The sequence below is a fragment of the Daktulosphaira vitifoliae genome, unplaced genomic scaffold, assembly GCF_025091365.1.
Source record: "Daktulosphaira vitifoliae isolate Bord-2020 unplaced genomic scaffold, ASM2509136v1 Scaffold_2, whole genome shotgun sequence".
Lineage (NCBI taxonomy): Eukaryota > Metazoa > Arthropoda > Insecta > Hemiptera > Phylloxeridae > Daktulosphaira > Daktulosphaira vitifoliae.
In genome coordinates, this window is record NW_026099573.1 from 21,280,750 (window position 1) to 21,295,073 (window position 14,324).

General features: G+C 24.3%; 1 long non-coding RNA gene across 1 annotated transcript; it reads left to right on the forward strand.

The window, feature by feature from the left end:
- Positions 1-7,910: 7,910 nt before the first annotated feature.
- LOC126897812 (uncharacterized) lies at positions 7,911-13,956 on the forward strand. Its single transcript, XR_007702207.1, has 3 exons — positions 7,911-8,040; positions 12,948-13,003; positions 13,126-13,956. It is a non-coding gene; the product is annotated as an uncharacterized LOC126897812 (long non-coding RNA).
- Positions 13,957-14,324: the final 368 nt, after the last annotated feature.

The window sequence follows — 14,324 nt, forward strand, 5'->3', positions numbered from 1 at the left end:
TCTGTTTTTTTCTAATTCGACTGCCATTTTCAATTAGAAAATAGGTCATTGATACAAATTTTTTTTTTTTAACTTCTTGTACATAAAATAAGCTTTTTTTTAGGATATATTTAAAAGACACAGTATTCCCGGAACTTTTTCAAAAGTCAAGTTGAAAAAGTTCTACTTTTTATTCAAATTTTCAAATTTTTAAAAATTCAAAAAAACTTTTCTTAACTTTGAAAATTTAAAAAATGCATAAATTTATAATATATGAAAGTTAGATTCATGTAAATTTTATATTTATTGGTGGTCTCATTACTATGGCAAACTCTTATAAGGTATTTTAAAATAAACAAATAAAAATAGCATGTTTTTTTAACTATGGCAGCTGTTTGCACGTAGAAGATAAGTCATCGGAGCAAATTTTTTTTTTAATTCAAAGTATGTAACATAAACTTTAATTTGATATATGTTTCAAGGACTCAATATTTTCGAAACATTTTTAAAAGTTAAATTGAAAAAGTTGAGTTTTGTAAAAAAGTTTCTATTTTAAATCCCCTCTTATGGGCATTTGAAGGGTTAAATTATCATAAAATGTATATCAAATGAAAAGAAAATACGTAATGTGTGTATGTGAAAAAAATTATTTTGCTTCATTCATTTTTCAAAAAGTTATGGCAATTTTAAGTACCAAAATAACATTGATTTTTTACACGAAAATTACATTTTTTGTTCGATTATGACGGTCATTTGCACATAGAAGATAATTAAGTTAGTTAAGTTGAAAAAGTTCTACTTTTTATACGTTGTAATATGTTATATGTTTAAAGTTTTATACGCCCCATGTATAAGGGGAAATTCACCGATAACATTATGACGGATGAAAAGGGTATATATAATGTATTTAGAAACAAAAATTTGCGTTGATCTATATATTTTTCAAAACGTTATAGCAATTTAAAGTTGAAAATCAAAAATTGAAATACAAAAATAACATTTTTTTAACTACCGCTGCCGTTTGCACGTCAGAAGATAAGTCATCGAGACAAATTTTTTTTTTAATTTAAAATACGTAACAAAAACTTAAATTTAACATGTANTTGAAATACAAAAATAACATTTTTTTAACTACCGCTGCCGTTTGCACGTCAGAAGATAAGTCATCGAGACAAATTTTTTTTTTTAATTTAAAATACGTAACAAAAACTTAAATGTAACATGTATTTCAAGGACGCAGTATTTCCGGAACATTTTCAAAAGTTAAGTTGAAAAAGTTGACTTTTGTAAAAAAGTTGTTATTTTGAATCCTCTCTTATGGGCAAGTAATGGGCAGAATTTCAAAAATATTATATCAAATAAAATTAAATTTCTCAATGTTTCAACATACGACAAATTTATGCATTATTCGTTCATTTTTCAAAGAGTTAGAGCAGTTTTAATAAAAAAAAAAGTCAAAATTTACAGATTTTAAAAATCATAAATTTTTGGGGGATTCGTGCCATTACAAGAAACGACGGAAATTTTTTCAATTTTCAAGGGCAATATCTTAATTAAATATGATTTGTGATTTTTTGACGTATCTTAAAAAGAAATCAGTTCAGTGAGAGTTGAATAAAAGTGGCAACAGAAACAAAGAAACACATCATAGTAAAGTTAATACCTTCACTGCTTTGCATCGAAGCTAAAAATGAATTGACATATAAAAATGACGTCAATTTGAATTTTATTGAATTTATTGGGGTTGGGTATTGCACCTAAGGCCAACGAGAAATGAGCAAAGCCGCATTTAGAGGTTGAAGGTTTATTGGATGCGTTTTATTTTTATTCAATTAAAAAAAAATAGTGATGCAAAAAAATATAAAAAAAATTTTCTGAATTAAATTAGGGGGACTATAAATTTATTACAAATATCTATTTTTTGTTCAATACTCATGTAACTATGCATATTTATGCCTACGAAATTAAATTTTTTAATTAGTTCCTAAGACCGACAAATATCTTAATCCGACAACGAGTACAAGAAAAAATTAGCATAGGAAATCGATTTTTGTTTTACATCTTCAAAATAAACTTTTGGATACAGTATTGAATATCGTACTCAGAAATCGCCTTATTAGATGGAAAATAAAATGTTAGCTATATTTTTAATATTTTGTAAAGAATATAAATTGATAGTTAAAAAGAACTGAATATTAATAATGTATTTTAATTATGACTTTTACAATATGTCATCCAAAGTGCCTAAAATATAACTACATAATAATAATGTGTATGTAAGTTTATCGTGACTGGATTTTTGTAGAAAAAAAAACCGTTATTTGAATGTAAAAAAAAAATTATACTTAATTGTAATAAATAATTGCCTATCAACAGAATATGAATGTCTTTTTTGTACACAGCTCGAGTTCAGGAGCCTTAGTTTAATCAACGAATGTCCTTGTCAGGGACAGTTCAAAGACCTGAGTAGGCGAGGTTATTTTATAGTAAACTCCTCTGCTACGACTATTTGTACATTACAACATTTAAAAATTAGTGGGGATAAGAAATACATACTAGACAAGTCTGTATTAAACTAGATTTCATTTAAAAACCTTTGATCAAATAGTAGGCACATTGAATTACGTAACGTTTTTTCTCCAACTCTCTACAAAAAATTTAACGATATTAGCATAATCAATAAAGTTAGGTACTAAGTCATAATGATAACAATGAAAAAACAGGATATAATTTCCACGCACGCATTTAAAATAATTAAATAATTATTAAATCGTAGAGTAATAAAATTATATCTACTATAATTGATACAATTTCATTTAAAAAAATATTTATATATTTTTAATAAACTTCTATTTATACTAAATAATCTCTTAAATATATATCAACTCCCAAAAATATATAATAAAATTAGTCACTCATTTTAGAAAAATCCAACTTTATAATCGAATATATGTTTTGAATAACTTGAACTATTCATATCAAATTAAATATTTATAAATCTTTCAATAGTAGAAGAATAATTGCATATCAATGAAAAATTTGTTTGAAAATTATTGGTGCTTTATAAAGTATTCCGAATATAACTAGCAGTTTTTTATTTGAATTAAATCTTAAACAAATATATATTTTTTTAAAAATAGTATTAGTAAATAATTTATAAATAATATAATATAACCATATGTTACACTATAGTTCAATTTTATTATCCGACCTCAGTAAAACTTTTACTACAGGAAAGTTAGTTTTCTAAGTATTATTATGTGTATTTTGAAATCATGATTGTAACATTTAAATACTATGGTTATAATCTTACAGAAATAAAATTTCAAACATTAAATCTTTGATAAAGAATGTTACTTCGATGGCGCATAAAGGTTAAACTTATTTATTAGATGTTTTTAAGATTATTATCCAATGTCAGCACGCAGTAGATACGGGTAATGTAGATAATTACTTACCTTAATTAATAATAATTTATTTGTAGTTCTAATTCATAGTTAATTTATTTGTATATATGCTAATGATTTAAATTAAATGATAGTAAAATATTCTTATAGGAGAATAATAAAATGTTCTCTGTAAACAGTTATATAAGCTAATTATAGTAATATCAATAATTTATTAAGATGCCAGTGTTATTGAAATTTTTATATTTATGAAATAGAATTAAAAAAAAAATTAAAGCTGTTTAATGTATACAACTTTGAATATTTTAAAAATTTATAGAAGTAGAATATTTTTAATTTTACAAAGTATAATTGATACAGCTACTATAAAACACAAATTGAGAAATTGGTCTATCCTACAAGATTGTTATTCAAACTACCCATACTAAAAAATACATAATTATAGAATGGCAAAAAAATAGTGAGTTTACTATTGTTGAATTACGAAGTATTATATTGGATTATTAGAAACTAATAATATAGGTAACTTTAAACACCAATTGCCTTCAATAGAACTTGATTTATTAACAAAAAAAAAACCTGCATTTTTATACTTCACTTTTGATTACTGTTTAAAAACTCGAAAAATTTGTTCGTTCAATAAAATTTCTGTACAATGAATAAATAAATCTATAGGATAAACAACAAAAGTATATTATTACCCAAGACGTTGTATAATGCAATTTAAAAATAGCTATAGTAACTTTGAATGAAATCAATGTAATGTGTTATTTTCATTCATTTATAATATAAAGTAAACCAATGTAAATATATATAATATAACAAGGAAAAAAAACGCTTTTCTGGGAAAATTACTCAGTGTTCTCCTATTTTCAATTTTTTTTTTCTATGAAAATACTACCGGAAAATTATTAAAGATCGGAAAGTTTTTGAGTTTTCGAGAAAAATGCTCACTGTCAACATCGTTTTACGACTTAAGGTTCGAATTTTTCACCAGACCCGCCCAAAAAAATATCTGAGACATTATAAAAAAATTAATTCAAATTGTTCATTTTTTACGAGCTTTTTTTTAAGTTCATGTTTTATGTGCATGTTATGAATAAAGGTATCGGCTCATTTTTGCGCATATATATTACAGATAAATAACTGTATATATTATTATATACAGATATTTTCTATCAATTTCTTTTAAATATGTTTATAATACAAAATTTGTCGATATATATCGTTTGTTTGAACTTATGCTTTATAATTAACTTACCGTTCAAATGTACATTATTTGCTTTGAATATTTTTTTTATGTCCACGCAGAGTTTATATAAGGATACGATTTTGCGTTTGCGCATAGAAATATATTTTGTTTATTTTATCAAAGAATATTTGATAAATTATATATAAATTTCAGCACAGTCACAAGTATATAAATTTATACATACATTATCAGGACAATACAGTAATCTTATTTATCTCATATTTTATGTATAAGTCCATGAGTTTATCATAAAAATTGGGATCCATCTAGGACAACTATGTTGTACAACGTCAAATCACAGTAACCAATATTCTTATCAAAATTTACTTTTTTATATAGTATCAGAAATAATAACCTACCGAATTATTCTGTAATTATTCTATAACATTAACACAATTATTATAAATAGAATATTATTAATAATTGTGTATACCCAGTGCGTATTTAAGAACCAGCACTATCAATATTTTTTTGGGTCGATATCTAAGAATTATGGCTCTGAAGACATTTTTTTTAATCATCACTTTGATTTTTATCAAAGTAACTGCTGCTAGAATTAGTGGCCTACTTATGTAGACGGTTCAAAGATACTTGAACAGCCTCGAGTCTAGTGTAGAACCCTAGTTAGGCGAAGCCTAGTGTAAATATAAAATAAAAACACATAAATTTACATCAAAATATAAATCAATGTAAGAATAAAATAATAATAATTAAACTTATTATTATTGAATATAATTTTGACATTAATTCGTTAATGTCACAAAGAAGAAATGATAAAATTTTATTTAATGTCTTAAAAATCTAAAGGTCCGTAGCACCCTATTCCTCCTTCCGTGCATCCCTGATCATAAAAAACTATTATTTAATCTAATAATAAAGTATCTTTATCGTTAATTTGAATTATAAGCATTGACAAATCATTGCCGGTAATATTCTTTCTTTAGATACTATTTCACTTTTTCTAATTAAATTCTTCCAATTAAGAATATAAATGTCTCTAGTTCTTTGAATTCCTTTTAAATCTTAATTCGTGACTCATTAATCGTAAGGCGCATAGGAAAAATTAATAAAAAAAATTATTCATTCATCTAGAGTATCATCTGTAGAAATGAAACTAAATATATTTTTTGAATGATTTTTAGAGTTGATCGATTGCAAATGCTTAAAATAACACTAATTCCAATTATATTACAGATATAAATCAGATTTTTTGATATTTTATTTTTTCAGAAATTATGATTTTGAATAAGTGTTTTTCTGCTTCGAAAACCTGATCTATGACATTCGACCTTGAATAATTAATGAATTTTCACGTGTGGATTACATCAAGTTGGAAAATAATACTTTAAACATAAAAAAAATTTTAAACCAAATTGATACAAATATATTTTTAAAAAGTAGACGTTTTAAATTTTTATATTTTAAATTATAACGAGTCATTTAAAGTGATATTTTTATGATTTTTATTTTATCAAATCATGTACAATTTATTTTACATACCCAATTATCTTATAAACAAAATGGAATTATGTCCAATAATGCCAAAATATTCTTTCAAAATGGAAAATATTCTTATTATATTCTCAAAAATAAAAATATATTTAATATTGCTTCTAGAAATATTAATTATTTTAAAATAAAATTGAACAGTTTTATTTGGATTAAAAATGAGATATCCAGGAAATTAAGACAGTGCAAAAATTAATATTTATATCAAAATATTAACCGTTGTGTTTTATTTCTGTGTTATCAGACCTTAAATGAGATTCAATTCCCATATAAATAAAATTATCCCCCAAGAATTTCTCAATAAAGTTTATATGTACATATTGAACGCTAGATATTATTACAGGAATGACATTTTTTCCTACAAGGAAAAATATTGTATTCAAAATAAATATTAAATATACAAAGATTGGATACGTTTTAATTAATATTGATTTTCTTTTTAAACATTCTTATTTTGTCAAATTATAATTAGGTATTTTTATAAAAATAAAAAAAATCACATGAAATAACATAATTTATCAGAAGAGAAATTGACATTTCCTATCTTTATATAAAAAATAATACTTTTTAACAATGGCGTTTTTAGGGTTTTATAGTATTACTAATAAAATCAACATTATAATTTATCAAATTTTCAACAATTTATTATAATATAAAGTGTAAACTAAAAATATCAACATTAACTATTTAATGGTACTCACTATTAAAAACAATGTTAATATTACGGGAATAAGAAAAATTTTCAAAATTATGACGCTTATAGCTTTAAATATGTAAGGTTTAATATCTTTTGTCATTTAGTTGAACGAAATTGGTCTAATAGGGGTGGAATAATCGTCTATAGTAACAAAAAAAAAACAGCGTAATGTAAAATCAATTGCTTCCAGCAATTGAAGCTATAAACTAATTCATGTTAAAAAAATTCATTCGTTTAGGTCATATCATAGTTATATAATAGTATATAATATTTTTGTTTTTAAAGATAGTTAAAAATCTATATAAAATACATGGAAAATATATTTTTTTAATTAAATTATAACTTTCGGTATATTATTCCTGTTTTGTTCTTGAATATCAACATAGGACTGCTTAGCCAAACTCTGAAAAACTCAATAGGTTTCTATAACTAAAGGATGCTCTTTTAAAAAATGTTAATGAGAGATTTGTATAGAAGTCTTTATGACATGAAATCTCGGCGAATTTTTTTCTCAGTTCAGTGCGGTAAATATGATCAAATTTTACCTATGTCACCAATTAATGGAGTTAATATTTATGTTGAATATTTAAAAAATAATTATAGCATATATAAAAAAATATTTACACGAAAAAATGATCGTTTATTTATTAGTCTCGGTTAAACACTTTTTAAATTACGTGATTTTGATTACTTACAAACAAGGACTAGAAAAAACCTAAAAAGCCCACGACCGGAACCTTTTTAATATTTAGAACCCCAACAGAAATAAACGTTTTTATTTTCAGGAAAAACAATATTAAAATCAAACCAAAACCTTTAAAATAAAGGTATTTTAATAATTCATAAAATGACTTACATCGTACCATTAAATTTTACTACACTGCATTGTAAAAAAATATACTTTTGTAATTATTTTCATTTTAGTGACTTTCTTCCTTCTAATAATCGTAAAATAAGTTTTATTACTATGTGGATAAATTTAATTTTCACACTTCTTAAAAAATATTTTTAAATAATAATTCAAATGCCTTATCTGAATTTTTTAGGAGCGCTCAGTCCATTCTATGATTAAGAACTTCCCACGTGAAATACTTTGAACATAAGTGTTTTTATGGGAAAAAAACACTTACCATGACGAAAAATAAATGTATTGTGAAATTTTAGAGGGGTTAATAAAATGTTCATATGTATATCCCGTAAGTCAAAATTTTTCAATTAAAGTTTATTTTCAAGAACATATTTGTATTTTAAATGTAAAGAAAACTCGAACCTTAAAACATTTTTTATAGAACCCGAACATGAACGTGAACCCAAAAAAAACTTCATTCTAGTCCCTGCTAATAATGGATTTGTTTAATTGAAATAATAGATTTAAGAAGTCCTTTACTTTGGTAATTGATAACTTCATGATTACTACTTCTGAGTTAACTCAAAGTGAAAGTTGTACAGCAGTAAAACGTGATAGATTCATAATTTTTTTAGATGCGAAGCTGAGAAATTTTTATTTCACTATGGTGGGTATTTTTTATCTTTGGACAAAAATACCCAGCATTTACTAGATTGATTTAGCTTAACAATAAGTAAAAAAATACGAATTTTAACAAAAAATCATACAATTTTCCGAGAAAAAAAAATATGGCAAATTTTGTAATATTTTACATAGTAATGGAATATTTACATTGTTCTAAATTATTTCAAACTAAAACTTGTTTGATACGATAAAAAAAAAACAAAAAAGAGTCGGTGACTTATCCTCTATGAAAACTAAGCTCTAAAATCAAAAACCTTATAATTTTTGTAAGATATGATCATTTTTTTTTAAGTACTCATTTAAGAAAATCACTATCGTTTTATTAGGGTGATTTTAATTACGGTCGGATTCAAGCAATACTAATCTAAAAAATAGCTAAACGCCATCTTACTGGATCCCTATTGTACTTTATTTTTTATGTGAAACCTTTTTTTTTACAAAGGGTTAGACTGGCTGTTGACATGGTAACTTTCTTTCCACTCTACTCTCATTTTCACTGTGTTAAAGTTTTCTACCTATAGTATGTGCATGGGTGCTTTAAAGGGGACAAGGGGAAACATGACTCTTTGGAAAATATGCGATCCCCCTTTCTCTCTCAATGCTTTGAACTCGTATACCTATAGTGTATTCAGTGTTGTTCACTTAAGAACATATTGCCTGTGTTTATTTTAAAAGTAATAACTAGTGATGGACATTTTCGAATGTTTTAAACTATCAAATAACAATTCGAATTGATTTTATATAACCAAATAGTTGATGTTTAGCATATAAACTATCAAATATTTAAAAAACTATTCGAATATATTGTGTAACTATCGAATATTTTTATTATTAAAGTAGTTAGTAGATAGTTCAATATTTCCCATCACTAGTAATAACTGTAACAATTAAATATGATTACAATTATAAATATGATAGTAATATTACACTATGTCACATAACAAGCAATGACAACGATCTTTATATATATGTTAAGCACTGCAATATATATTTTCACTTATACTGCAAAAGTACGTATCTCATAATTTGTCAAATGAGATTATTATTAATTAATAATAATCTAATTTTGTCAAATTTTGAGATACGTTAAAATAAGTTTTTCTGAAGATTTTTGTTCTACATATTTTTTTATGAGATTCATAATTCTATTGATAATTGTGAAAATAAAATCATCTCTTGTATTAAAACGTATTATAAAATTTGACCATTGTAAACAAGTAATTAAAGTCAAGTTAATTATATTTGTATAATTAAGGCGTGAATTTAAGTGTGTATAATGTACGCATTCATGTTTAGTGTACACGAGTGCGTGTATATTTTGTGTCAACCTCATAAATTTTTAAAAATATTTTTAAAAAATTCCGAGTCTGCCTATAGTTTTTAGAGGGATAACCGTTTGTACAAAATATGATTCATAAAATCGATTATTTCATATTAAAAATTTAGAAAAAATCAATTAAAGTTCATATTAAAATTCAAGTATATCTGAATTTTCGAATTATATAAAAATACTTTTGAAAAATTTTAGAAAAAAATGAAAAAAAAAGCTTGCCTCGTGGAAATTGAATCTGAGACCATATGTTCGTTTAACCAATCCATGCCGGGTTGGTTAAACAGTCTGCTGTACCTGATGGAGGATAAAAAATGATATTAAGCTAGTTTAAATTTTAGAAATTGTTTATCATCACTCTGTGGGAAGCAATTACCAAAACATTCCAAATAAGTGTGATTTTTTACATCCAACGTAGATTAGATTCATATAACTTCAGTTGACATCATTAACCAATTGTCACAGAAATACCATCAGATGATACTACAGAATATTACATCACAGAAGTAACTAATTAAAAGAATTAATATTTTTTTAGAAAATTTATATTTCTTTAATAAACCATCTTTACATGCATATTTTATATACAAAATAGTTTTGATGTTTTATATCTACCAGGCGTCTAATGACGGATCACATTATTTTAGCTTGAAACTGCTATAATTTTTTGAAAAATGTTGTATTATTACGATTTTTAGCTTAAATGCGACGCTGAGATTTATCGTGATGTGTCTGTTTTGTCTATCCATAAAAATTCTCAGCTTTCACTGGATCAATTTTATTGATTTTTACGTCAAAATATCTGATTTTAATCTAGTTTAACCTATTGTCGTCGAAAATGGAAAAGAAACCCTTAATTTAAGAAATTTAGAGAAATATCTCAAAATTATAATAACGTAAAAACTGTCATTTTCCATGATTATTATAACTTTTTTTTTAATACACGTTCAATTTTCATATAATCTAAAAGAAACAATGAATTTTCTTCTGATATCTCTTTGTAAAAATTCAATAAATGCCTAAGTATAAAAAGGTTTTAAAAGAGACTACTCACGCATGCAAAATTTTTTTTTCAGTTCGGTAAGAGTATTAAATGTGTTTTTTGTACTTCACAGCAGAAAAGTATAGACTAAACGACTACTGAAATTTCCAATGCATATTACATGATAAAAAAATATTTAAATAAATCTTTGTAATGGTAATGTAAAGGTGTTCATTTAATTTAAGATACATAGATAACATTTTAGATAATGCATCTTTCCAAAAAAAAAAATTACCCGCGTTCTTATTTAATAGATTTGAATACATCAATTAATACTCACAAGATAGCAATCTTTGAAAATTGTTTGTGGTAAGATAAAAAATTCAAGGAATGAGCTCAGATTAAACTTAATAATTAAGTTTAATCTGAGCTCAATTATTGAGGTGTTCAATTAATACAAAAAATGCTGCAAAGATAAAACAAAAATTTCATATTAATTAAAAAAAAAATTATCAATTCTATCAAAAATTTCTAGCCGTATACTAAAATTTTAAATCCTGTAGCAGTTATTATTTTAAATTTTCTTTAACTATCGATTAGATTTACATATTTTATGTTATGTTTGTCTCGTGTTTAAGTCATACTTAAACTTGAAATCTATATTATATATATAACAGAATTTACTAAATAGTTGAACATTATAAGTTAGATAAAATAACATTCAGGATTATTGATTATAATCCATCAGAATCAACTTCATATTACATTTTAGAGCAAAAATTACACCTAACCAAATAAGTAGATACAAAAGCGTATGTCAAAAATGATACTAATAAATTTTAGTTATAACATTAATATTTTAATAATAATATATACATTGCATAAATGTATATATTATATAATGTTAGCTTAAGGTATTTTTTTCTTATTACTCTAAATCGATATTAAAGGATGTTTACCTTAGAAATGTAAAAAAAAGAGAAGTAACAATGATACATCAGTCAAAATTCTTGCTTTTGAATAATATTACCGGTTTTTTCTAACAACATGTTTTTGACTATTTTACTAGCATGAAAAAAACTTGAATAATAATTAAATACTAGACAACGTGTAGTGGATTTACTTTATAAAACCTTGAAGCTGCTTGCGTTTTATATAATCTATTAGAATCAAATCATAGTTAAATATTCTTAAAAAACATATACCAACATTTTGATATTGAAGTCCAATGACTGTAGTCGTTCTACAAATATTATAATCATCAATTTAACAGGTAGGTGTACAAGTTTTTTCAATTCATATTATTTCAAATAAAAATATTTTTGACTACTTCTAATAAAGTAAATATGAAAGCAATAATCTTATGACTGTCAATGTCTCAAGAGTTTCCTAAATATTCCGTTTTTTCTTCCAAAAATATCTACCTACAGTACATAACAATAGCTATTATCTAAAATAAATTATATAAACAACGGCTTTAGGGAAGTAACATTAAATAATACATATTATGAAAAATATTACTATATTTTTCATTTTATTTATTAGTTTAAACAATTAAAATATGTCTTTTAATGACTACGAAGAACTAGTCAATAGCTACTTTTAAAACGCCTACATGCTTAGAAAGTTTAATTCCTAGACTTATTGTAAGTAAATTTATTATCGGTTAAACATCCGCATCTTCACCCTTCAATTAACTGCCTAAAAAAATAAACCACTTGTGTCGTTTGATATTATTTATCTTGTTAAGGTCATATTTTAAGTCAATAAACTCTATACATATGCATTGAAGTATTCATATTATTGTGGTTTATTTAAAAATTATCGTTACAGTAGTAATTCTCATAATTTATACAAACGAACTGGATAATCGGTCATCTTTATATACAGAAAATATAAAAGATTTGACTGTTTAGAAATTTTATATATTTATTTTTGACCATTAATTTATTTTTTAACCGTAATGTTCTACTGGAGTTGACTCAGTATATTTATTTTTCATTTTTAACACTGCGGTGTTAATGTCCATTACAAAAAAATCATAGTTTAAATTAACTACTGGACAGATAATTTATCTTTAAAGCTAAATTAATTGTAATGGGTTCATTTTTTATAAATAAAATCACATTTAAGTATTTCATAAAATTAAAATTGATGTGTTCAATAAGAAACAATATAATATTGGTGTTAATATAGCAGCAAATTATTTTAATATTTTAACTCTATCGTGTCAATATTAAATAAATTATTATTTGTTTAGATTTTAGCAATTAGTTGAATTATTTTGAAGCAATCCAGGTTGGATTTTAAAGCTACGTAAGTTAAATTAATAAAAAATAAATTGTACTTAAAATAATAACTATACACAATAAAAATAACTGTTAATGATAACTAAAATAATAGTATTCGCCTTGTAAAAACAAATATTATAATTATAGTTTTATTCAAGCTAAACTAGAATTTCGGATGCTAACGGAATACGCGCATGGTAAAAATCAAAACATTGCGAATTATTTCAAGTCTACACTACATGAAATTGCGTGGAGAGGTCAGGTATGTGAGTAAACATGCACAATATTATTATAGTGTTACTATAACGAGACACAAAGATAGCCGCCGCGTCACTGAGTTAGCTGAGGTCAATAAACACTATAGTTGTTCACTTGTAAATAGGCACACAACAAAGCTGAGTTAATGTCTAAGACGGGGTTTGCCGGTTTGGGCAAACTAATTCAAAATGGAGTTCCCGAAACCATATAATCTAATAGGTAGATATCATGTGAACGTGTATTGTAGCACACACGTACACATACAACTAACGCGTGTATTTTAATAGGTAATAAAAAAATAATAGTTAAAAACACTAACAGTATACATAGATAATTTATGCGTTTTTTATAAAGGTATTTTTTCTATTTCTACGAATTCCTTGACGGTTGACCGGCTAGATTAACGGCCCAGACAAATATTTTTGTTTAAAACATTACGCAACCATATTTTCGATCTAACCTAGAGCATGTAAAAATTAACAAATAAAATAATTTCATAGGTTTTATATGAATTTATTCTCACGGATATGTATATTTGAAAACCCTTTCTAGTAAAAAGTTTTACATAATCTTTTTTTTTAAACATCGAAATTATGAATAGCATTGTATTTTACATAGAAACCTGATTTCTTCAGTTGGTTGTTGAGCAATTGACTAAAAAAAAAGCCTTATGTTAATTATTTTTTGGTATGGCATGTTATATAGTTAATCATTGAGATTATTCATTATAATATTATCAATAATATGTTTTTAATTTGAATATTATATATATATACAAATAGTATAAATTATTAATCGTAATTTTACTAAATTTAAATTACATAAAAAAAATTAAAACTTATTCAATAATTAATAATAGTTTATTTGTAATACCAAATATATAATATTTAAAATAGCCAACTAATATTATCCTACTGTACTAAGAGGATTTTAAAATTGAATCCATATATTACATTACTTCTACTTTATAAAGTCGTTATAGTAAGATACTTCCAATAGAACTACGTAAAATATATGAGAAATGACCTTTTTGCATAATGAGAATATTGAATTTTATTTATTATACTTAACGGCTAATAACTTAGATT